At 48.9% G+C, this 22,791-nt stretch overlaps 1 protein-coding gene across 1 annotated transcript in view; it reads left to right on the top strand.

The window, feature by feature from the left end:
- Positions 1-3,224: 3,224 nt before the first annotated feature.
- Plxna2 (plexin A2) overlaps positions 3,225-22,791 on the top strand; it is a 207,775-nt gene continuing 188,208 nt past the window's right edge. The window contains exon 1 of the mRNA XM_071600112.1: positions 3,225-3,883. The gene's annotated coding sequence lies outside the window, so the exon portion shown is untranslated. The remainder of the gene's footprint in view (positions 3,884-22,791) is intronic.

The following is a 22,791-nucleotide window of genomic DNA, read 5'->3' on the forward strand; positions in this document are numbered from 1 at the left end:
GAGGGAATTATGTTAAATGAAATAAGCAAGGGTCAGAGAGACAAACATTGCATGATCTCACTCATGTGAAGAAACTAAAAAAGTTGATTTCATACAAGCAGTGAGTAGAGTAGTAATTTCAGAAACTGGGAAGAAGAGTGTGATGAAAGGATAAGAGAAGTTGGTTATCAGATAAAAAGTTACAGTTGGAAGCAGAAAGTTCTAGTGCTTTGTAGTGCGGTAGGGTGACTATAATCAACAGTAATTTATTATGTATTTCAAAGTAGGTAGAAGGAAGTACTCTGAATGTTCTCCACACAAAGAAATTATAAACGTTGGGAATGATGATATGCTAATTACCCTGGTTTGGTCATCCCATGTGGTATATAGTAAACTAATCACAGCACACCACATAAATATGTACAAGTATCAATTAAAATTTTTTTAAATGTTCTGAAGAGGTAATTATGCACAAAATAGATTTCTACACAAGAAAGAAATATAGTAAACTTGCTCTCAAATACTTTTGGATGACTGAATGAATGAATACCCCGTGAGCAAAGAGACGGAGTTATTTAACTAGATAACTAGAGACTTTTTTCTAGTTTAGAAACTAGAGACTCACATATATTGCCATTGTTTCAGAGGATGTTTTATTGAAATACAACCATAAACTTGAGCTGTTGTTTTAATTCCTAAGTATATTGTAATTATACACTTAATAAGATCCATATTTGTTCTAGCCTATAGGACTAACAGTAATAAGTCTTTCATTTTAAAGATACTATCAGTATTTCAAACACTGTTGTTATATATAGGTATGTGTATACATATGTATATTTAATTCCATCGGTTCTCTGGTGAATGAAGGCAAAATTGTACAGATTGGACAAATTGAGACCTAGAGAAGTAAAGAGTACTTCAACCTCCCAATGCATCACGTTAGTGTCTTGCCATGGTTATGCAATCTCCAAGGAGTGCCTGGAACTCCCATAATCCCATAGGAACAGATTCAGATGCTGTTCAATGGCAGTGTGGAAACCGGGTGGCACTGTGTTACCCTGCCTATAAAGTAGTCTCCTGACTGTGCTCTCTTTCTCTCTTCCTCCTCCCCTTCTCTCCCTTTATTAAGGAAGGGGGAGGCAAGCACAGAGGTGAAATATGTGGTGAATGGTGAATGAAGGATTCTGTATCATTTTATGCTTCCTTGCTCTTCATTCTAGAATTTATTTCTGGATCACAGGGTATGGGAGTGGTATCTGAAAATTATTTAAATTGTATTATAATCTTCTCAAGATGTGATTAAATCAAGACATAGGAAAAATATTCAATTTCTCCAAGTTATGCAGCACTTGATTTAGAATCAGAGGGCCCTAATTTTTAGCTGTGGGCTTTATCAGTTAGATATTTCCAACTCTATCGCTGACAGTCTTAGGTATAGTTGGCCAAACTGATGTTCCATGCATTAAAAAAATGGAGCAAATGTTCCAGAATCTTTGAGCATCTTCTTCAAATCATCTTCCTTAATAAATTGTGGTTTAAATTCTGTCTACTCAGAGATAAGAGGATAACAAGACTGTCTGGATGGGGAGACAAGATCCACTTACAGAGAGAAATAAATAATATAGGAAAAATATGATAATTTCCTGGACTGTTACCAACAATTCATGCTGAAGAAATTCAAAGAAAAGAACAGGTAAGAATCAGAGAAAACAGCTTAGATTATATGTGGCACCACATGACAAAGTCAGGATTAGTCAATACAAGTTATAGGGCATAAACTAAAATTAATTAACTATTCTAGAAAACTTTTGAAGTATTAGCTAACTTCTTTAAAAGTTTTAAAGAATTAGCTAACTGGAGTAAAGCCTAAATTCTCCCAGTTCAGCAAAGGAGGATCATTTGAGATGATTGTTAAGAGCAAATTCATATTCTCTTTCTCTTTCTCTCTCTCTCTCTCTCTCTCTCTCTCTCTCTCTCTCTCTCTCTCTCTCTCTCTCTCTCTCTTCCTCCCTCCTCCTCCTCCTCTCTCCCTACCTTTTCTTTCTAAAGGCCCTTAGTGCTAAGAATTTCACATAATTGCTTTTAAGATTTCAAGAGTGATTTTTTTTTCTATGTATACCACTGAAGATGGTGCCCACGAGAGGGCAGTAGAGGAAGGTTTTCAGACTATTTGGACATGTTGAGTAAACTCTGGATGCTCCAATCTAGAGCAGGGACTACGCAGATCCTGCAAGCTCGCTGGGGTCTAGTTTGCAGGTCCCCTGTGGGAAAGCCATGTCCTGACCTTGCAGAGATACTGACACTATATGGCCAAGGATCCGCAGACCGTGAGAGCACCGAAGCATGATCATCCGAAATCCAGAAACCTCTCATCTTAGGTTATTAAAATAAGTTCTCTTAACCTCTTAGCCGCCACCTCTCTGAATCCCCTGCCAGGAAGCCTCCCTGGGTCTGGTTAAAGAAAGCTCTGCTCCAGTTCCCATCGACCCCATCCCAGTCAGGACTTGCCCGACGCCCAGGATCCCTAACAGAGCTGGAAGCTGGAGATTCCAAGTAGAAAGATGAGTAGAAAGCTCATCTTCTCGTTGTAAAAATAATAATTAACAACAACTTCAAACCTCATCTGACAGCTTGTTGGCTTTCCGAAATTCGTGAGAAGAGAGAATTTGCTCCCACAGATCCTGAGACCCAGTCTCCCCATCAAAAGAGGATGGTTCCTGCGCCCTCACTCCTTACTCAAAGATGAAGAGGGAGGTGTGCAGGATGCTCATGGTGACAGGTGATGTTAAGGGAAGAGGAGCCCTGGTCCCCACTGCCCTCACCCACTCTGGCTGTATCCTGGACCCCTCCCGCCCCCACCTCCCGGGGCTATGTCAGCGGGCTTGCAAGGCCTCGACCTGAATCCCCAGGCCCCGGCAGCATTTTCGTTGCCCCCTTGGCTACTTAAGGTGGCTAGTGGGTCCGGGCTGAGCTGAGAGCGGGGCGACAGCGGAGCCGGCCACCCGTTGCCCAATCTGATTCTCCTTTGTTGACAGCTTGCGGAGGAGGAAGTCCGCGCGGGCGGGGGAGGGGGCAGGGGGCTGTCTGCGGCGGGCGGTGCCAGCGGCGGGCGCGGCCCCAGCCGGGGCAGCTTGGCCGGCAGGGAGAGGGTTAACGCACGGCCTCTATGATAATGAGCTGCATGGTAATATAGGGAGGCCGGCGCTGAGGGCTCTGCTGCCGCCGCCGCCGCCGCCGCCGCCGCCGCCGCGGGAGCCAGAGCTGCCGGGCGGAGCAGCCTCCGCGCCAGACTGGAGCGGGAGGCGGCGGAGCGCAGTTGCTGGGAATTTTTCAGCCGAGAGGGCGAGCGATCCAGCGCGAGACCCCGCGAGCCCAGGAGCGGTAGGGAGCGCGAGCGCCCCAGCGAGCGGAGCAAACCTCGAAATAATCTAGAAAGCCAGGTTCCCGGAGGAAATGGGACTGTGAACCAACCGGGGAGCAAGAAGGGAAGGAAACGCCGGGATTGCTGATGTCAGAGGAGCCCGGAAAGTCGCGCTGGAAAAATCTGAAGACAGCCGGGGATCTGCTTCTTCCCCAGGAGAGACACAGCCAGCCACCCCCACACGCCCCCTCGGCGCCTCGGGGTGCCTCACGCGAACCGGCTATAGCGCCCGGCGGGGCTGCTGCGGGGCGACGGAGGACAGAGGGGCGCGCGGACCGGAGACCGAGGGGCCACTTCAGGAATACAGATAAGTGGCTGGTGGCTTGACGTGGATTTTAATGAATTTGGACTCCTGGTGGATTTGGCCGTCTCTGTGATTCCGAGCTGCGGGCAGGGAGAGGGGCACGCGCCGCCCTCGGCAGCCGGCGGCCCAGGCGGACCAAGCAGGGACGGAAGGACAGACCGACGTCGCTGAGCTGGGTAAGCGGCGGCTGGGCAGCGCCCTCCACCCTCTCCCCAAACGCGCGCACACCCGCCGCGGTTTCTCCCGCGCCCGCTTCTTTGGGGTCCCACCCCGAGCACCCGGGCTCGGCTGCTGCGGGAGAGTCCCCGAGCGGGCTCGGTCACTTTCGCTGGCCGGAAAGCGGCGTGCGCCCGAGTGCCGGTGGACTCGCAGCCGCTGCCTCCCACCGCGGGCTTCACGGCTGGCCACCGGCTTCCCAGCACTGGCTGCGGGCGGCGACAGCGCTCTGTTGCGCGCTCCACCGCGCACCTGCCGGCACTCTGCGGCTTGGGGGAGCATCTGGGCGGTGAGGCTGTCCCGAGAGCTGGAGCCCAGAGAGGGCCTCGGTAGCACGACAAGACAGCCCAAGGCCACTGTGGCCAGCCATCGATTTGGGGGCGTTCACTCCGATGCTGGAGTCCCTGGTGGCCGCTAGCTGTTCCTTCAGATCAGGGGACTTGAGATCAGGGGAAAGGGAATGCATCATTTGCGCGGGTTCCGGAAGGCTCTGAAAGCAATTCCAAGGCACTGAATAAGGATAAGTGTTCCGCGTCCCTCCACCACTATCAGCACCGTGGTGTAGTGCCCTACTTGGAACCCAGTCCTCTGGTTGGAGCAACACTTGATGTGTTGGGGGTTGAAGTGGGAGTTTGCCCAGGGTCCCAGTGGCAACCCGGCAACCTGTGTGAGAATATTTCCCTTGGTCATGTCTCACCCTACTAGTCATAAAGGTATCTTAGAAAATTCTAGCCCCATTTGTTTATCCCACAGGTAGTCTCTGTAAATGTTAATCATGGGTTAGTTGGCCAAGAGAGAGTCACCAGAAACTGCCATTCTAGGCCCCGGAAAAATGTCCACCTGTTTGGCATGACCCTTGCCCTAGGAGAAGCTACCCCACTGTAGCTCAGGTCAGATCCCGATAGACATAATGGAAGAGAAGAAGCTAAGTAAAAGATTTCGGATTCTAGGTTAGTTTCAGGTCTAGAAATGAAAGCCCCATGAAATGGGCAATGGAAATATATATAATCAGGTCTCCTGTAAAATCCAAGATCCTAGGGAATCATGACATACCAGCCATGAGTGTGCAAGAGCCTTAAAGGCAGGATGATTTCAGGGAGTGGAGCTGCCTACAGTAGCTCCAGACAGTGGCATGGGGGGTCCATCCGCTGGAGAAACCCACATTTGGGGCATATCCATCCCTTCCTGTTGATGAGTGCAGTGAACCAGGTTTACCAAGATGAGTATATGGGACGGGCTGGGCTGGATTTTGGAACAGGAGTCAGGTTCAGCCCTCCCACATCCCACACAATAGCAGGCTCCTATCTTGCTCTGCTTCTTTCCCAGACCTTGAAACTTCACTCTCCCCTGGGCTGGCTTTGAATTCTGGAGCCTTCACCTGAGCAACAGAGTCCTCAATCCTCTCAAGAGCTAGCTCTGGCTGGAGGAATTCAGCTATTCCTAATTGAAATGCACAGCTTCTGTGCGGTCACCCCAGAAAGCTCCTGAAGTTGCTCTCTGTCCTCTCCCCTCTGACCTCCAGGCAAGAAGAGAGAAGAATTCATTAACTTCCCCCTCTCCTCACAAAGCACCATTTGAACTAATTACCTCTGATCTCTCCTAGGTGGGAGGTTAAGGAGAGAGGGTAGGGAACCAAGGAAAGAGAGCGGAATCTGTCAGAGTACCCTTTCCAGGTTGTTTTTTCTCTCCCCATTTCCATCTGGCGTCACTGCCTCTCACCTTCAAGTCCCACCCCTATCCAGTCCCAGAATTTGCCCCCGCTGCCATCAGCCCTCTCCCATCACTGATCCTCTTTAGGGACCTGCTGAGAAAGGGAGAGCAATGCAGACTACCATCTATGCTCCCTCATTCTCTTCAGCAAATTGTATTAGGTTGGGGGCAAACTGGCTTGCAAAGTAGTTAAATGGAAATGGCATCTTGAGCAACGTGCAGTTGCTGCTGAGGAGCAGTCGGACCCATAGTGGTAAAAGATCAGAAAGTCTCCTCTGCTCCTGGGACCACAAGTCTCCTGGACCACATGATGATCCTCAGAGGGGTACCTCCCAGTCTAGAGCCAAGAAGGAGGATTGGTTGGCCTTTCAGCCTATGTCTAGGTAAAGAGCAAATAAATAATATCATCTAACCATCACCCAAAACTGTGTTATTCCAAGACTGGTGAAACCCCTGTCAGAGCTGGCCTAAATTCCTCCCTCTGTCTCCAGAGTGCCAAGGAACATTCATCCTCCAACTCTCTTGACCATCAAAAGCTGCAGATGTGGTGAATGTAAAAGTTCACCATCTGTTTTGCAGGAGTCTGTGCTCAAAATGAGGTTAGAAAGAAAACCCAGCAAGAACAGCCTTCTCTACTAGGTCCCTTTCCCATTTACAAATACTTCTGATTATTCAGCTAATCTTTATTTCATGGGCATGTTACAAGAAAACACAGGAACAGGAGGGCAAACCAGTGACATGGTTAAATGTACAAGGCAGCAGCTGGCAGCAGCCTAAAGTCACCAATTCAGGTACTATGAAATATTTCTGGTGCTGGAGTTGTCACTATCTGGGATTTTTAAATAATTTCTGGCCTACCTTGTTCTCTATGATTGCCTCCCCAGCATATAGGGTTTGTGGGGGAGGCAATTCCTGTCTCCTGCAAACCCCCACCTCCAGCTGTCTTCCTGCATTGCCACACAGCTGTCCCCGCACACACAGACGGGACACAATATACTTCTGTCCATCATGGCAAATGGAGAGGCAAGGAGTGCTGAGCCAAGCCCCCACCCCCCCCATTCTGATCATAAAGAGACTGGAGCATTGTGTTACAGTCTGTTAACTAGAAATAATTCAGGATTGTCCATAGGGAAACTGCTAGGAACAAGCTTTGAGGTGCTGAGTTTTACAGCTCATGTGCACGCCCCACCCCATCACTACCACCCTCACCCGGGGCAGTCTGTTATCAATTCATTCTATGTGAATATTCTATTTCTCCCCTTCACATATGCTCAGTTCAAACAATGATGAATGGAACCGATTCCCTTATGGGAAACAGTTTTTTCACTTAGTTACAAAGATTTCATGCCTGATTAAAGTAAATGAGGGGTAAGTGGGTGTCCTTTTTTTTTCTCTCTCTCTCTCTCCTATTGGTCATTTCTAAAGGTGAGCCCTGTGGAGACAGAAAGAAAGGCAGTTCTTCCAGGGGTCAAACAGCTGGTCCCAAGGCACCCAGGAGGGATGACTGGTAGGAAAGGGTCACTCCCTTTCTCCTCTGCTTAGCCCTCAGGCTCTCAGCCCCACTCCCTGGCATTTGGGCATATGGAACCTCTTTATCTAGTTCCACACTGATCCATCTGGAATTGGAGGGCAGAAATAGAGGTGAGAAAGTTCTTTGTTGGGGAGCAGGGTCCCTACTGGGAAAGAATGGTAAGAGAGAAGAGGAAGGGAAGACAGGGAGTTAAAGAAAAGGCCTTGGGCCTGAGCCCTGTGGAAGTTTCCTGCTCCTGTACTTGGTTAACCATTAACCTCCTGCCCTGTCCTGGCCTTATCTCCCACTTGGGTGAAAGGATATCTCTAGGAAACCCACAGGACCAGCAGGTGCTCACCACCACTACAGAGGGCCAGTTTCTGGCCCTTACCCACCCTTTTCTCTCTCTCTTGTTCTGCATCACTGCTCTTCCCAGCCCCTGCCACCTGTCCCTTCACCCAAGCATTGCCTGACGTTTGCATGGCAGGCTGCAGGTCAGAGACTGGGTAAGAGGCAGAGTGGTGGGGAGAGCTGATCAAAGGGAGCCATCTGGTTTCACATAAGACCTCAAGGCAGGAGATCAAATATAGACAGCTTCCAAAATATAGATAAACCCATTAGGCCCAAGTTTGCTTGGGAGCGGGGCAGGGCAGGGGAGGGGGGTAGAGGAGGGAGTTTTTGCCAAAGCTCTATTTACCTGCAGGAAAGCTCAATTCCAGACTGCTTCTCATTGGCTTCAGCTTAGGGGTCCTGATTTGGCCTCTGAAGTTGGACCATTGGATCTCAGAGGCTCCTACTGAAACATTCTCACTAGTCAGACCTGTCCTCCTGAACTTGCGAGAAAAGCAGCATGTGGACAGAAGATGCAGATCAAGATGCAAGCAAGAAGGCACACGTGGAAAGACAGATGTCAAGATGAAGACAGGGTCGCAGATAAACGTGAAGAGGCAGAGAGACAGAAAGGGAAGATAAAGAAGGAGAAACTGACAGTGTGCCAGGGCGGAGAGAGCTAAGCTGTAACCCAGGGAGCAAGCAGGGGCCTGGGGGCGGGGAGGCAGCCAAGAGGGGCAAGAGAAGCTCTTCTCAGTCCACCCAGGCCGGGGGAGGCTCTGGGCTCACAGGGAAGCCGAAGTAGCAGGTCATCTCCACTAGAGGGGACTCTTGAAAACGAGGCTTGGCTTGAAACAGTGGCTTTTGTGCTTTTTTTTAGAGGAAAAAAAAAAAAATGGATGAGATAAATTAGAAACTCGCAGCTGCCACTAGTTAGAGACCACAACTGGTCAGGTCCTGTGGCTATGGGCCCTCTGGGCCTCTGTCTGGTTGCAGGGTGTGGGAAAGAGGGGCTGTGAGTGACTTGAAGAGGCCTGGCCCACTGGATGCCTGGGGTGGGCAGCGGGTGACATATCCTCAAGGTGGCAGGCAGTACAAGTTGCTGACCCTAGCCAGGAGGCTCTTGCCTGTCTTTATCAGCAAGAGTAGTTTTTGGCCCATTCCCAAGATGCCTTCACATGCCTTCCTTTCTCTGAATCCCCAAATGCACTTTTTTTTTTTTTTTTTTTTTTTTGGAAACAATCTCAGGTGGTGGCAAGGCTGCTCTGGAGGAGACTTTTTTTTTTTTTAAGACCTTTCAGGAACTGAACGCATGTCAACGTTGTATCACTGATTTAATCTTTGTCTTCATGTTCTCCGTGGGAGTCTTTCTCTGAATTCAAATTCCCCCTTTCATTTCAGCAGAGGACAATATTGAGGAGAGAGAGAGAGCGCGCACAGAGTCCAGAGGCTTCTCTCATCTAGGAGATAATAACTGTCTAACAGGGAATGGGAAAATATTGAAGTTTGTGGATGGGCAGGGGGCCAGAGAACAGCATCTCTTCAGATCTGATACCATCCTCTGATATTTAATCTCGGTTTCCCTTTGGCTCAAATTTACCTAGGGTCAAGAGTGAAGGAAAGGGAGGGCGGAGAAAAGAAAGAAGAAAAACAAGATAAATGTATCATGTTATGAAAGTTTAATCCTGCTTTTCCTTGGCTAAAATTACTTTCAGGATGAGAGATAAAAGGCAATGGAGTTGCCCTTGGAAAGTTCAACCTGTCTTTCAGAAAGAAGAGGAGGAGGGGTCCTGGGGCTCAGAGTGAATAGCTGGTGAATGATTCTCTCCCCTCTGTGACCCCTCCAACACACACACACACACACACACACACACACACACATACACACACACTGAAGCTTTAAGAGGATAGCAGGTTTAGAGGTGCCCCAGCACTTCTCAATCCTCCCTGAGGATGGAGACTCCCAGGCTTTCTGGGTTTTGTATTTAAACACAACCTTATTTTCTTGTTTGCGGATGGAGAGATCAAAGGACAAGTGAGGGAGAAGCACGGCACATCTCCAACTATGCCTGCTGATTTGAATTGCTACACCAGTGGTCTTGCCCCTTTCTCTGAACCAAATAGAAAGACACAGAAAGCAGGAATTGGAATCCATTTGAGTTTAAATAAATAGGGATCGATCACGTATGTAGTGCCAAGAATGTAGTAGCTATCAGCATAAGGATGAAAAAGTCAAAGCTCTTCCGTTCAAGAAATGTGCAGAACGCTGGGGACAAAGGAGAGTGTCACATAAGCCAAGTACCCCTACTGCCCTTAGTGAGAGGCAGAATACAGTAAGAAGCATGGGACTGGAATTTCAGAGAGAGTGAAGGCAGACAGCCCCTCAAAGCTTTTACTCTGAGTCCATAGTAATGTAGATTTTCAGGAGAGAGACTGGGAGGTGCCTGAGAACTTCAGTTTCCTGTCAAGAGCGACAACCGAATGCCCTCCCAGATTCCAGCCTCTGAGGACTACTCCAACCCATTTTTCCCCTCATCCTCCTCTGTGAATTTTAAACTGACAGCACTGGATTTATTCTCTCTTGGTCAACATCCTAGATCAAGATCTTCAAGGTGCACACTGTGCTGCCACAGTTTTCATGTTGCATTCTATGTAAATTGCATCCCTTTCCGGTGCCTCTGGAGCGGGCAGTGTGGATGCCAGTGTGGTTGGCCAGGAAATGTTATTACTCATCCCTATTCACAGGGCAGTGTCTGGAGTCCTGCTGTTACTCACCCACTGTTATCTGAAGAAGTTTATTGAAAGGGTAAGACCTGATATGGAAAATTCAAACTTTACCCCTCTAGAGAACCCTGACTAATACAACCCCTACACCTTGGCTGTGCGGGGGAAGACACTCCTTGGGAGTGTCGGCCATGTGTTTGCTCCCTGGAGAAGGACCCATCCTCTTTTTTAAAGTTTCTTTCCAGGAAGAAGGCAGAGGAGAGCTAATGGAGGGAGGTTAAAAGGTGGCAGATTTCAACTGATGTTTAAAATATCCTCTAATCCCATAATGGGACAGAGTGCTCTCCCTGCACCACAGAGTGCTCAAATCAAGGCTTCGGGAGCTACCCCAGGGAGGGTGTTGGGATGAGGACCCCTGTACTGAAATGCACAGAATCAGGGGAGGCCCAAGTTTCAAGAGGCCTGTGAAACTTCTGCAGTTCTACACTTTCAAGAATTATGGGGTGGGCTGGGGATGTGGCTCAAGCGGTAGCGCGCTCACCTGGCATGCGTGCGGCCCGGGTTCGATCCTCAGCACCACATACAAAACAAAGATGTTGTGTCCGCCGAAAACTAAAAAAAATAAATAAATATTAAAAAAAAAAAAAAAAGAATTATGGGGTATGTGGAATGATCTTTCTGAAGAGAAGCAGTTTGTGACACAATTCCCAATATGAAGAACCAGAGACTCCAGTCTCTAGATTCCAGTACCTCTCGAGCCTTCGTTCTCCTTATTCCCAGCTTCTGATTTGGTGGGACGGTGGAGATTCAGATGAAGAACTGCAACTCCAATGCCTCCTACCAGTCCCCAATGTAGACATCCCACTCTTAAAGTGAACAAGAGCCTTCCAGGGACAGTTCAGAATGTCCTGTGTGTTGCCATGGCCCTGTGACTATGGGCAAGTTGGTGAACCTCTCTGAGCGGGAAGCCAGGCCGAGGGCTTCTGCCTCTAAGGCGGAGAGGACAGAAGGTTCAGGAGGAGAGGAAGGAGTGTGTGGAAAGCCCTGCCTGTTTGGAGAAGCAGGAGGACCAGCAGGCAGATAGAAGTGGCAAGAGGGGATGTTGCCGCTTTGAAGTGGTTTCCTGCCTTATAAAAGCGAAAGGCCTCGGCTGGGCTGGGTAAATATTACGTTGGCCTTTGACCTCCCACCTCCCCTGACTGCTCCCCTGGCTTCCCTTTTTTTTTTTTTTTTTTCCTGAAGAAGAAACAAAAACACCTGAGAGAGAAGATCCTATGTTCTGAGCTTCACAGAGGAGGAGGTTTCCCTGCCTAGAAGGCTGACCGCCCACCCTCACCCCAACTGCCCAGACCTCCCTCCACTCCAAGTACATGCAACTCCACCTCATCGGTGCTTTCCTAAGGCCAGTGCCCCCTGAGGTTGATCAGGAAATGAACAAAGTTCTAGTCTGCTGTCCCACTGAGTGTGCCAAGGACCAGCTTTCCGAGTTTCAGAAACCCGAACTACATGTGGAGCCGGGAAGCCACCCAGGCTGCTCACACAGGAGATTTGAGCCCTACCAGGAGGAGACCGACAGATGGTCAGGAAGAGCCTGGTGTCAAAAGCAGGCTCCTAACACATAGGAACAAAGTGCTTCCCTTCACACATAAGCTCTGCCCTCTTCCTGAAGGATTTCTCACCTGTTGCCCAGTGGTCGCCTTCCATTTGCTCTCTGGTCACAGGGAGGAGATAAGAGAGCCACAGATACGCTGGCAGAATTGGCTCCTGCCTCTGACCCAGCAAATCAGTTTCTCCATCTGTACAATGGGAGTGAGCTTTTTCATGATTGCTTAAGTGCACTTGCTCATCTTTGCTTCTGGAGCCAGGAAGAGAAAAGAGTCTTACAGAGTTAGAAAAGTGACAGTTGCCGCAAACATGAACAACTATTCTAAAATTTAGAGCAGACTAAAAGTCAAGCTTGCGTCATATTTCTATTTTTTGTCTTAGTGTCTCCCCCCTACTCCCTGAATTTATTTAGAATTTTCTGGAAAAAAAAATAAGATCTAATTAAAGAAAATTTGGGGACTAAAATATAAAGGGCTAAAGGCTCAGTGAGGACCAGAGACAGAAGGAAGTCAGTGGTGACCTTGGCAATGAGGTCACAGGCAGGGTTCAAGGCCAGCACTGAGTCAGGGGGGTTAGAATTTAAATTCTAAATTTGCTCTGCTTAGGGTTTTAGTACCTTCAGCTCCAAGAGGTGAATGACACTGTCATAGAACTGATAAGTAGGCCTTGCTCTGAGAGTCACTGTCCCCCAATCCTCCCACCACCACCACCCTGGGTCAGAGGAAGATTTCAAGGGCCCTAGCTGCCTGGCTGCAATCGGGCTCGTGCCTCCCATGCAGAAATAGCTTCTTGCAGAAGGGGCAGGGATGGGGTCGACACAGCATGAAGAACATTAGCAGGAGCCCAGGCTGGACCTTGGGGCTTAGGAGTTGGATCCTCAACCAATGTGGATCATAGATCAAGACACAGCAGGATATCTTGGGAGGAACATTGGCTATCTTGTGCCGGACCCAAACTCACCCATAGCCCTCCCAGCTGGAGCACAAAGGGCCTTGTCCTTTATTGGCACTGCAGAGCCTGAGAAGGTGACTATGAGAGGCTAGAGCCCTGTGTATTTGACGGCACTAAGGGCCTGTTGCAGAAAATGGGGGTGATGTGATGCCTTGATATTTTTTTTTCCTAAATATTATTTTTCAAGCAATTTGAATTACAAATGAAACAAGCATTCTGTTTAGAATACTTGGGAAATGTCTCTGAGTATTTGATAGCAGCTTTTACCAAAACCCAAATAATAGATGTGAAACCCAAGTCTGAACTGGGTAAGTGGCTTGCCCTGGGTCACACAGCAGGGCATCATTCACTGCTCTCCAATGGCTAGGAGGTTTGTTTGCCCCTGCCGGTCCTGCACATTCTCTCTTTTTTTTTTTTTTATTGTTGGCTGTTCAAAACATTACATAGTTCTTGATATATCATATTTCACAATTTGATTCAAGTGGGTTATGAGCTCCCATTTTTACCCCATATCCTGCACATTCTCTTGATCTGCCCATTTAGCCACTTGTTCTCCCCAGTTGCTTGCTCTCCCACCCGGTGCCCAGCGATTTCCCCCATCTTTCTGTTCCTTGAGTTTGGGCAAACAGAGAGCTCATGACGAAGCAGTCTTCCCCCAGAGAACCAGCCTCCCCTCTTCTCTGCCCATCTGCCGGCCTTTAGCACACACCCACTGCCCCTCCTGGGCACTGGGCAGTGTGGTGAAGAAATGGCCCCCTCTCTTAAATAGCTACAACCAGCTTTCCTCCATCCATAGCAAGCCTTGCTATTTGTACAGTCAATGGCTCTGGCAAGGCCAAGCCACCCCTCCCTCCCCAAGAGGCACTGTAGGCACTGTTTGTGTTTCAGTCTCTATAGACTCAGCATTCACAACTTGAAGAGGCTGAGACAATGACCCCAGCAGCTGCCTGCAGACTGTGCTGGCTGGGAGGCCCAGAGGGCTCCCCAGTCTCACCAAGCTACAGGGAGGCGAGAGGCAGGGAGTATCAGGCCAGCCAGGAACTGAGCGCACCTGGGAGCTTTCCCAGGCAGCCATGGCTGACCCAGAGGGCACAAGGGGAGGGGGGCTGGAATCCAGAGGAGTGGTTCAGGCTACCTGACTGACTTCTATTCATGCTCCCAGCATTGTTGGTGAAGATTTCCACCAACTGAGGTTTCTGGAACTCCAGAGGACAAAAGAGGGTCCTGGTCCGGAAGACATAACCTTTTCTGGCTGGTGGCCAGGAAGGAACAAAATATTTATCCAAATAAAAAGAAAGAAAGAAAGAAAATGGAAAGCTTCACCAGGAAGCTGTTCAGGTAGAAGAAAGGTACATTACTTGCAAAGAGTCTGAAGTTGGTAGCCCTTGGTTTAGTTTGATTAAACAAATGTTTATAGAATATCTACTATGTACCAAGTGTAATGGGTGGGAAATAAGTTACTGCCCTGGATCTAGACAAGCTGACATTGTGGCAAGTGAGAAAAAGATGTGCTCATAAATCCTGGTCATACACATTCAAAATGGGTATTGAAGGAAAATAGAGGAGAGAGAGAGGCCAGAGCCATCCAACCTGGAGGAGGTTGCCTGAGAAGGGAATGAGCTCTACCTCATTTGGAGAATCCAAGCAGTAGTTGGAAGATGCACGTGGGAATTCAAATGGGAAGCAGAAAGTTGTAACAGGTGATTGCTGAGATCCCCACCCACCCCAATTCCTCTAACTTTGCATCTCTCTCTTTTCTACTCAGTAAATTTACTGGAGGAATAGAAGGCCTCCAAAAAGTGGAGTTGAGTGTCAGGTTCATCCAAATAACCCACAGCTACTTTCTTTAATTCCAAAGTAAGCAAGGTTGGTTCTCACACCTTCGCCCCCATGGCTGCCCTCAGAGTGGGGTGCCGGGAAGGCTAGGTGGGATTAGTCCTGATCTCCCCTGGAGCCAGAATTCTCCTAATCATGTCAAAATTAGCACTCCCTCTACAAGCAGGGCCAGACCCGCTGAACTGAGATTTGGTCAATTCTCTGCTTGCACGGCGCTAACTTCTAATCATTGTCATAAACAGGACTGAAGCAGCTGCTCACTCCAGTCTATTATCAGCTTGGTTGGAGACAGAGAAATTTAAATGACAGTAAGATGCTTAGCAAAGAAACGAAAGTCAGTGTTAAAAATAAAGAAAACAAGACAGCTTGTTTCATCGAAATAGAAGGGTTATTAAACAGCCCTGAATTAATCAGTGGTCTGCCACGGTGGGGGATTGAGGAGCAGCCAGGCCAGGGCTGAGAGCTGGGAGAGGTGGATGGGGGAGAGAAGCCCCAGGAAGGCATGTAGGAGCCACTGTCATCTGGGGCTGGCCACAGGGACTGAGGTCTTTAGAAGGGAAGCTGTCAGGGGACTTGCTGCCCACAGATAAGGACAAATCGAGGAAGGGGGACTTTAGCACAGTAATGTCACTCTGTAAAAATTTGTGCTTCTGGATTCTTTCCATCTGCCACCACCTGGGCAGGCTCCTGGGACTATCGCTAGGCCTTAACCCTTGCCCAACCTTCTCACCAGCCAGCACTGAGCAGGAGCCAAGTGGCATTCAACAGCTCCCAGTCCCTGGCCTTTTGCTCCCAAATTTCACAGGGGGTCTCCCAGAGCTTAACACTGAGTTGTGGCTTTTTATAGGCCCCCTCCATTCCCAAAGAGTGGTAACAGGATCCCCCTCAACCCCCGCCACTATGGGCCTAACTGGAAGCAAAGAGTGACCTCTGGAGTACATGATATCTCCTTTGCGGTATCAGTTAGCTAGCCTGCAACTCCAGACAGCTGAGAAATAGGGTAACATGTTTAACTACAGGAGCCCTGAGGCCAAGGCCTCCTTCTGGATCCAGTCCCTTAACCAAAACATTTAACCTCAAATATACCTAAGTCTTCTCACCTATAAAATAGTGATGCTCAGGCCACTGCCACCCTCCAGGATTGCAGGAGGGGCATACGGAGGAGAGGATATAGTGACATTCTTAGGGAATGATATGATCACTGTACAAAGAGAAAATAAAAAAAACATATCAGAAAACCGGTTTTCCTGAAGGGAGGGGGTGTGCTTGGGAGGAGGCAGGCTTGCTCACCCCATCTAGGGCTGTGGAGGGGAGGGCGGGCGGGTGGCCGCACATCTGTGCGCACATGTGCATCCATCCGGGTGTGTAACGTGCTGGATCTTGAGTCAATCATTGCAGGAGCATTTTCTTTGCTCTTTGACCTCGACATTCTTTCTCCTCACCCAGCCCTCTCTCCCAGTCCCTCTTGGTTCCCTCCTGGCTGTTTACCCTTTTCCAGGCTGCTCTCTCACACCCCATTCATCATCCCATGCCTGCTTCTCACTCGGGGAGTTCTTTTCATCTCTGAGCCCAGGTCCTCCCGCCCAGCCCAGCCAGCCTGACATAGCCCCTGCTTCCCTTCAGCACATTCTTCTGCATGTCCCAGCCTCAGATAATTACGCCCTTCACATTCCCTCACAGGAGAGCTGAAGGGTCCTAGACATCCATCCCTCCAGTGCAGATAGAGCTTCAGGGGCCTCCAAAGTCTGTCTCTCCTGTTTCCTTGTCAAGGAGCTTAAGGTATTTAAGCGTTCCCCAGACCCAGCCCATGTGCATCTCTGCACAGATGGAGCCCTGAAAGAGCCAGACCTCTGCCTGGAATTCCAACCACCCTCCGTTTCCATGTGTCCCTTTTATGCAGCTCTACCGCACGTCCCCTGCTGGGTGCGTGAGTGTGAACACACTTGCCACCTAAGAGAGGCTGCTTGACAGCTCAGGATCTGTTCTGCTGGAGCAGAAGTCTCAGACAAAGAGAGAAAAATAATAGGAACTGAAGATGGGAAGGATCGGGGTAGGACACAGTCCGCTTAGGATGCTTCCTCATGAAAAGGAGGTGAAGCTTCCATTCAGTGGCTGGCTACTGGCTCAGAAAAGCAGAGAAAGGAGATGTGGGGGGTGGAGATCTCCTCCTCCCCATGACCTGCTTCCCACCTTCCTCTTTCCTCCTTTGCTCCCTCCTTTCCTGACATAGGTGCCTGGACAAGTCAGCAAAACCAGCACAAGTGGTCCTTAAATGATTCAAAGTTCCTGAGGTGAGAGGGGAACTATCCATGAGGGCCAGGTCTAAGGAGCTAATTCCACTGCTCAATGATTGCCCTCACTCAGAGCTGAAGCATAGCCCTTGAGATTTAGGTGGCCGCTCTTGTCAAGGAGTTGGTGCCCTTGTCTAGTGTTTCTCCAAAAACAGAAATAAGAGTAGCTGGTGTTTACTGAAAGCCATAGAGTTGACAAAACAATTTCATAATCACCATCCCATTGAGTCTCACCACAACCCCACAAGATGTCACTTTACAGCTCCCTTCAAAAGGCTAAGTAACATGTGCAGGGTCACCCAACCAGTTAGTGGAAGAACTAACTGTCTCCAAAGGCCATGGTCTTTTCTCTGCATCTGCTGCCTGGCAGCATGTACCAGAGTGAATTTGACCTCCTTATGGACACACCCCATTTTAAACCTTCCTAGAGAAGTCTCTTCCCACCCCACTCTGCTCTTGATCACTTTATCAATTCACCACTTACTAATATTATGCACTTCTTACTTTATTAGATGGAATGTGGCTCTGGAGCTCTCTTGCCCACACTTTCTAGTAAAAGTCTGGATAGTGAATCCTTCCAAGACAGGTAGGATAGTCCTGTTCTTCGTTTTCCCCCACTCCATCCACCTAGCCAGTGAACTTGATCTTCACCCAGTGGGTTCATGGTAAACAAGAGCCAGGATCCTTCCTGAAATGTTTTCTCCCTTCTCCGCTGCCTCTCAAAGATTTCAGGTGACAAGTCTCTGGGCCAAGCATGTTAGTTCAAACCATTTCTTAGAGCAGATTAGCAGGGATGGTGTCAGCTGACAAAATCAAGAGAGTGCCCCTGTGTTCCCTCTCCACAATTCAGACTGAGTGAAAGTCTGGAGGGAAAGTGTTCGTGCCAGCATTGCACGGCACGCCAAGAAGCAGAAGGTACTATTCCTGTCCTCAAAAAGAGCCTCTGTCTCAATGAGAAGATCAGACATAGTCACATTAAAAAAAAAGAGAGACAGAGCATCAAGGCTGTGTGCAGTGTGTCCTAATATCAAGAGTGTGCCGAACCAGCAGTTTTAAACCGACTTGAGAGAGAGAGCTTTGAAGGATGGGCAGGTTTGCATAGGCAAAGAAGAAAGTGGAGACCAGCATTCTAGGGAGAGGGCACTACAGAGGTGACACTGAGCCAGGTGTTTGGGGGACTCAGCAAACAAACCAGTTTGTTGAGGGTAGAATCCTTCTGGGAGAGTTGGGCATCAGAATGCAAGGGACTTGAACTCAGGTACTTAGGGTTCTGAGCTTGTTTGGACAACAGCAGAAGGCATGGAAAGTGTTTCCACAGGTGAATCCTAGCCCTTTGGCCGTGGGCCTGGCAAAGTGAGATAGGAGGGTTGAGGCAGAAGAAACAAAGCGGCCAGAGACATACGTGGCAGAATGTCTGTCCTGGGTCTTACTTGCCAGTGGCTTTCAGCAGGGTCCATAGCAGAGGAAGGCCTGGATGGTATTATTTTTGGAGAGGCAATGCCAGGTTTCTAGGGAAAGATGCCACCCTTGTGAATTTGGGGGAACCCTAGCTTCTGGGAATGGACAGCACTAAGAAATGCACCTTGATCTTGCACCAATGGCCACTTTCCCTGACACGGAGTGGAAGCATCAGGAATGGAGAGTGCTCCTTGTCCCTGAAACTTGTCAGGGACTGACTGCAGGAAGCCACTGAGCACAGAAAGGAAGGGTGGTCTGCAAGAGAAAGCAGGAAGCACCTCACCTGGGTTCTCCTGGGTCTGTTAACATTTTTCTTCAAGAGGAAAAAAGATGTGGACAGCTGGGGTGGGGGAGGGGAGAAGGTGGGGTTTTAGGGTCAGCCCAGGGACCACCACTCAGATGAGTGGTTGGCGCTTCCTTGGGCTTTGCCCTCCCCGGTCCTTTGTTTCTCTTGTTCCCTCCCACTAGTATGAATTGGAGCCATGTCATTATTCTTTGAAAACATTATGTTTAATGGCAGCATAATATGCCATTATGTGGAGTAACTGTAATTTATTTAATCATTTGGTTGGGCACTTTTTAACCCGCTCTCCTGCCCCGTTTCAATCTTGAAGAGGCCCCAGCTCTCCCTTGTATAGTAAGGATGAGAGGAGAAGACAGAAGATAGCTTTCCCAGGCTCCTTGAAAACATCATGTGAGATTTCTCTTGACGACAACGGCAGCTATCAAACCTCTTGCCACAAAAGAGCCCTGGACCCCACCTGATAACTGATAACCACGGCTCCTGCCAGCCCCGACTCTAGCCCAGCTCCATTTCCAAAACACAGGATCAGCTCAGGATAGACGTCAATGGAACTGTAGAGCCTCAAGATGTGACCTTTAAAGTGAAGGACTCACCAAGTCTTATTTAACATTTTGGTGAATTTTCCCTGATTGGTGATAAGAACATTTGACTGAAAAATAAATTTTAAAAAATCTAGACAATGTATAATAATGGAGAAAGCCTGGGCCTCCGAAAGCTCTGCTTCCTAGCTGAGTGCTCCTGGTCTAGGTATTCAAGCCTGCTAAGACTCAGTGCCTTCATCTGTGAAGTGGGGATGTTCATTGCCACTTTGCAAGGCAATCACAAAAGTATCAGTAGTGTATATTCAGAGCACAGCATGCCACATAGCAGATGATTGGTAATAATAATGGTAGCAGCTACTCTTTATTGATTTTGTTATAAAAAACAAATAGGAGTTGCTATTATCATGCTACTCATGGGCCTTAGGATATGAAGTCCCTTAACATGAATTTTGACTTGACTTAGCAAAGTCATATCCCCTCTTTCATCCTTTGTCTGCCTTTGGAAGGAACTGGGGATTCCTTTTCCTGTTAGTTAAGCCAGTCATGCCTATCAGAACACCACCACCAGGTTTAAACAGGATCCTGCCTAGGATTAGGGGAGATGTGGGGGGACCTCTTCCCAGCCCCACTTAGTGCAGAGGATAGGCACACTCCCGGGACTTGCCTCTCATAGCCTCAGCGCCCTGCTTATTTGCAGAAATCTTTTCTGACCCAGGAGGGAGGTGGCCATAGCAAGTCAGCCCTTCTCCCTGGCTGTCCCCCAGAGGGGGTTGAAGAGGACAGAGCCGCAGGAAGAGGGAGCAGGATAGGGGTGTCAGGGAAGGCAGCTGCTTGAAATTGATTGCTCTTGTAGTTTAGTTTATACCATGCGGCTCTCTCAGCTCTGCCCGGGTGGCGACCTTTAGATAATAAAGGGAATTCTGGGAGATTTCTGACAGGCCCATGACATATGGGGCGGGTCTGCAGGGTCAGGCGGTGTATCTCCCTGCTCCGGCCCCAGGGTAATGAATCTTATTTTGACTTTGCAAATCCAGCCCAGTCTGTGCCCCAGAAAGGACCAGAGCCATCCCCTCCCCACTGCCAGCCCCTCAAATAAGCACTCATCTTAGAACCCTTCATAATTCAGGGAGACAACTCCAAACTTTTATAGCCCACGCAAGGAGAGGACAAACACTGGATGTTTTTCTAAGGCCCTGGGAGAGCTGGTGTGGTTTCCAGGGCTCAATCAGAACCCACTGAGAGACCTGGGAAAAAAATACACCAGAAACTCCCCCCTGGTATGAAAAGCAGTGGTCCCAGGAAAAAGGTCCACAGTGAAGGAGGAGCTGGGGTGGGAACGAAGCAAAATCTCTCCCTGGGAGTTGCAAAATATCTCATCATGTGTTCTTGGGGTCTGGCAAGTGACAAAGTCAATCTCCTGGGCAGAAGCTGAGGACATGGGCAGGAGAGGCCAAAAACAGTAAGACCCACTCAGCAGGAAAAACAGAAATCAACAAACCTAATTCTCATCCCAGAGATGTGAGAGCCCAGCAAGTGGGTTGTCTGGGCCACTGTTTTCCTGGGGAGTTAAAGAAGCATGGGTGGCTGCCCTGGGTTCTCATGGAGATGTTCAAGCTCTGCATCTCTACAGTGCCCAGCCCTGTGGCCATTTAGACCCACCGGCTACTCACAAGCATGCATGTGCACATACCCCTTTTCTTTAAAAGAGAATTCCTGAGCAGAAAAGTTAAAATCCATCACTCGTCCCTGCTGCATTAGTTCACCAGGGTTGCTGTAGCAAAGTATCACAGGCCACGTGGCTTTAGCAAGAGACACTTTCTCTGTGTTCAGAAGGCTGGGAAGTCCAATATCATGGAGTCTGAGAGGTTGAGTCCTTTTGAGGGCTGTGAGGGAGGCATTCGCTCCAGGCTTCTGTCCTTGGCTTGTACAGGATGTCTTCCACCTATGCCTCTTCACATTGTTGTGCCTTCGTGTACCTCTGTCTTTGGGCCAGCATTTCCCCTTCTTATGAGAACATCAGACATACAGCCTCCTGTCACATCCTCATGTTAACTGCACTACCTCTGCCAAGATCCTTGCTCCAAAGACAGTCACACTCTGAGGTCCTGGGGTTAGGACTTCAACACAGAGGACACAATTCAAACTTTAACATCTGTTGTCCCACATTTCTTGCCCCAAACCCAGTCCTCACACTAGTGTGTTGCCGTGCCCCTGCTCACTACTGGGGTCACACCCAGCCTGTCGCTGACATGCCGTTTTGTGGGATCCAAGGACTTTTGCCAGAACAGAGAGCTACACACAGCCCTGGTCAGGCAGCCCAGGTCCCCACCTGGAAAACGGCTTCTTCCCTCATTACTGATGGGGACTGGTGAAGTACCCTACATTTCCTTCTTGGGCTCTATGGTCAGTGGAAATTGAATCTGCTTTATCCCACCTGTGAAATGAATTGTGTCTGTGAAGACAAGTAGAGGCCCATCTCTCACTTCTCATAGTGAGAAAGGTTGATTGGGTAGAAATTTTCCCTCCAAGCTGCCTTGACCCACCCTGGAGGAGCCCTAGTGTCACCCACCTCACCTCAGGACATGCCAAGGGTGCCAACGGGCAAGAGCTCCGTTTTTCTCCCCTCTCCCCTCTCCCCTTCCTTATCCTCTGCTCTGGAGTGAGGTCTAGCCACTTAGCTTCACATAACAGCACAGAGTCTAGGGGGAAAATGACATTCGATTAATGAAGCAAACGCAGCTGGTAGAGCAGTGACATCTAAATTGTTCCTTTGGTCCCGTTATTTTCAGTAGGAAATTCTCCCTCTCACCCCACACCCCTCCCCCCCTTTCCCTTTAAATCGCGTGCATAAAATAACGCTAATAACAATCTTGGTGTCTGTGCATGAGTGACAGCTGAAATAAGAAAAAGACTAATCGTACCTCCTGCAGCCCTGTCACATGGAGATTAAATGAGCAGCTCTCCCCACCCCCTTGCCGCTCCTCACCCCTCCCCCACCCTCCCTCTCTCTCTTGGTCCCTTCTCAATGAGAAGCATGGGCATTTGAATAATAATATTATAGACGCCATCAGGGTGACAGTGGGGAAAAAATCAGCTCAAACCCATGATTATTCCTTCAATCTAATAATTATTTAAATACCAGATAACTCCTTTCACTCTAATTGAGGCCTTTCAGCTGCAGGCGTCACCCGGGGCCTCCACGTTCGCCCTCTTCCTCACCTTGTGCTGCCCAACGTGCCTGGACTACCTCTGAGGTCGGTGTTACAATGACACTGGAATGTTTGCACGTTCTACTGCCCAAGGGACCTTCAGATGGGCCCTTCAGCACCATTCCACTCACATGGGACAAGCAGGGGCCTCAGAATCTCACATTTAGATGATAATCCTCATGGATTTTAATGCATAGAAATCTGAAACCAAAAGGAGCCTTCTGACATCATCAGGACCGATCCCCTGCCTCTGGGTAAACTTGTTCCTAGACAGCCAGCAAGAAAATTCAGTGTCAGCAAATTCCACAATCTCCTTGGCAGTGCATGCCCAGGATCCTCTCTAGATAGGCTGAACCCCTGAATATCTACCTTCTGTTTCTTCTGGTGCAGCTAACTCT

The sequence above is a fragment of the Marmota flaviventris genome, chromosome 12 (genome assembly GCF_047511675.1).
Source record: "Marmota flaviventris isolate mMarFla1 chromosome 12, mMarFla1.hap1, whole genome shotgun sequence".
Lineage (NCBI taxonomy): Eukaryota > Metazoa > Chordata > Mammalia > Rodentia > Sciuridae > Marmota > Marmota flaviventris.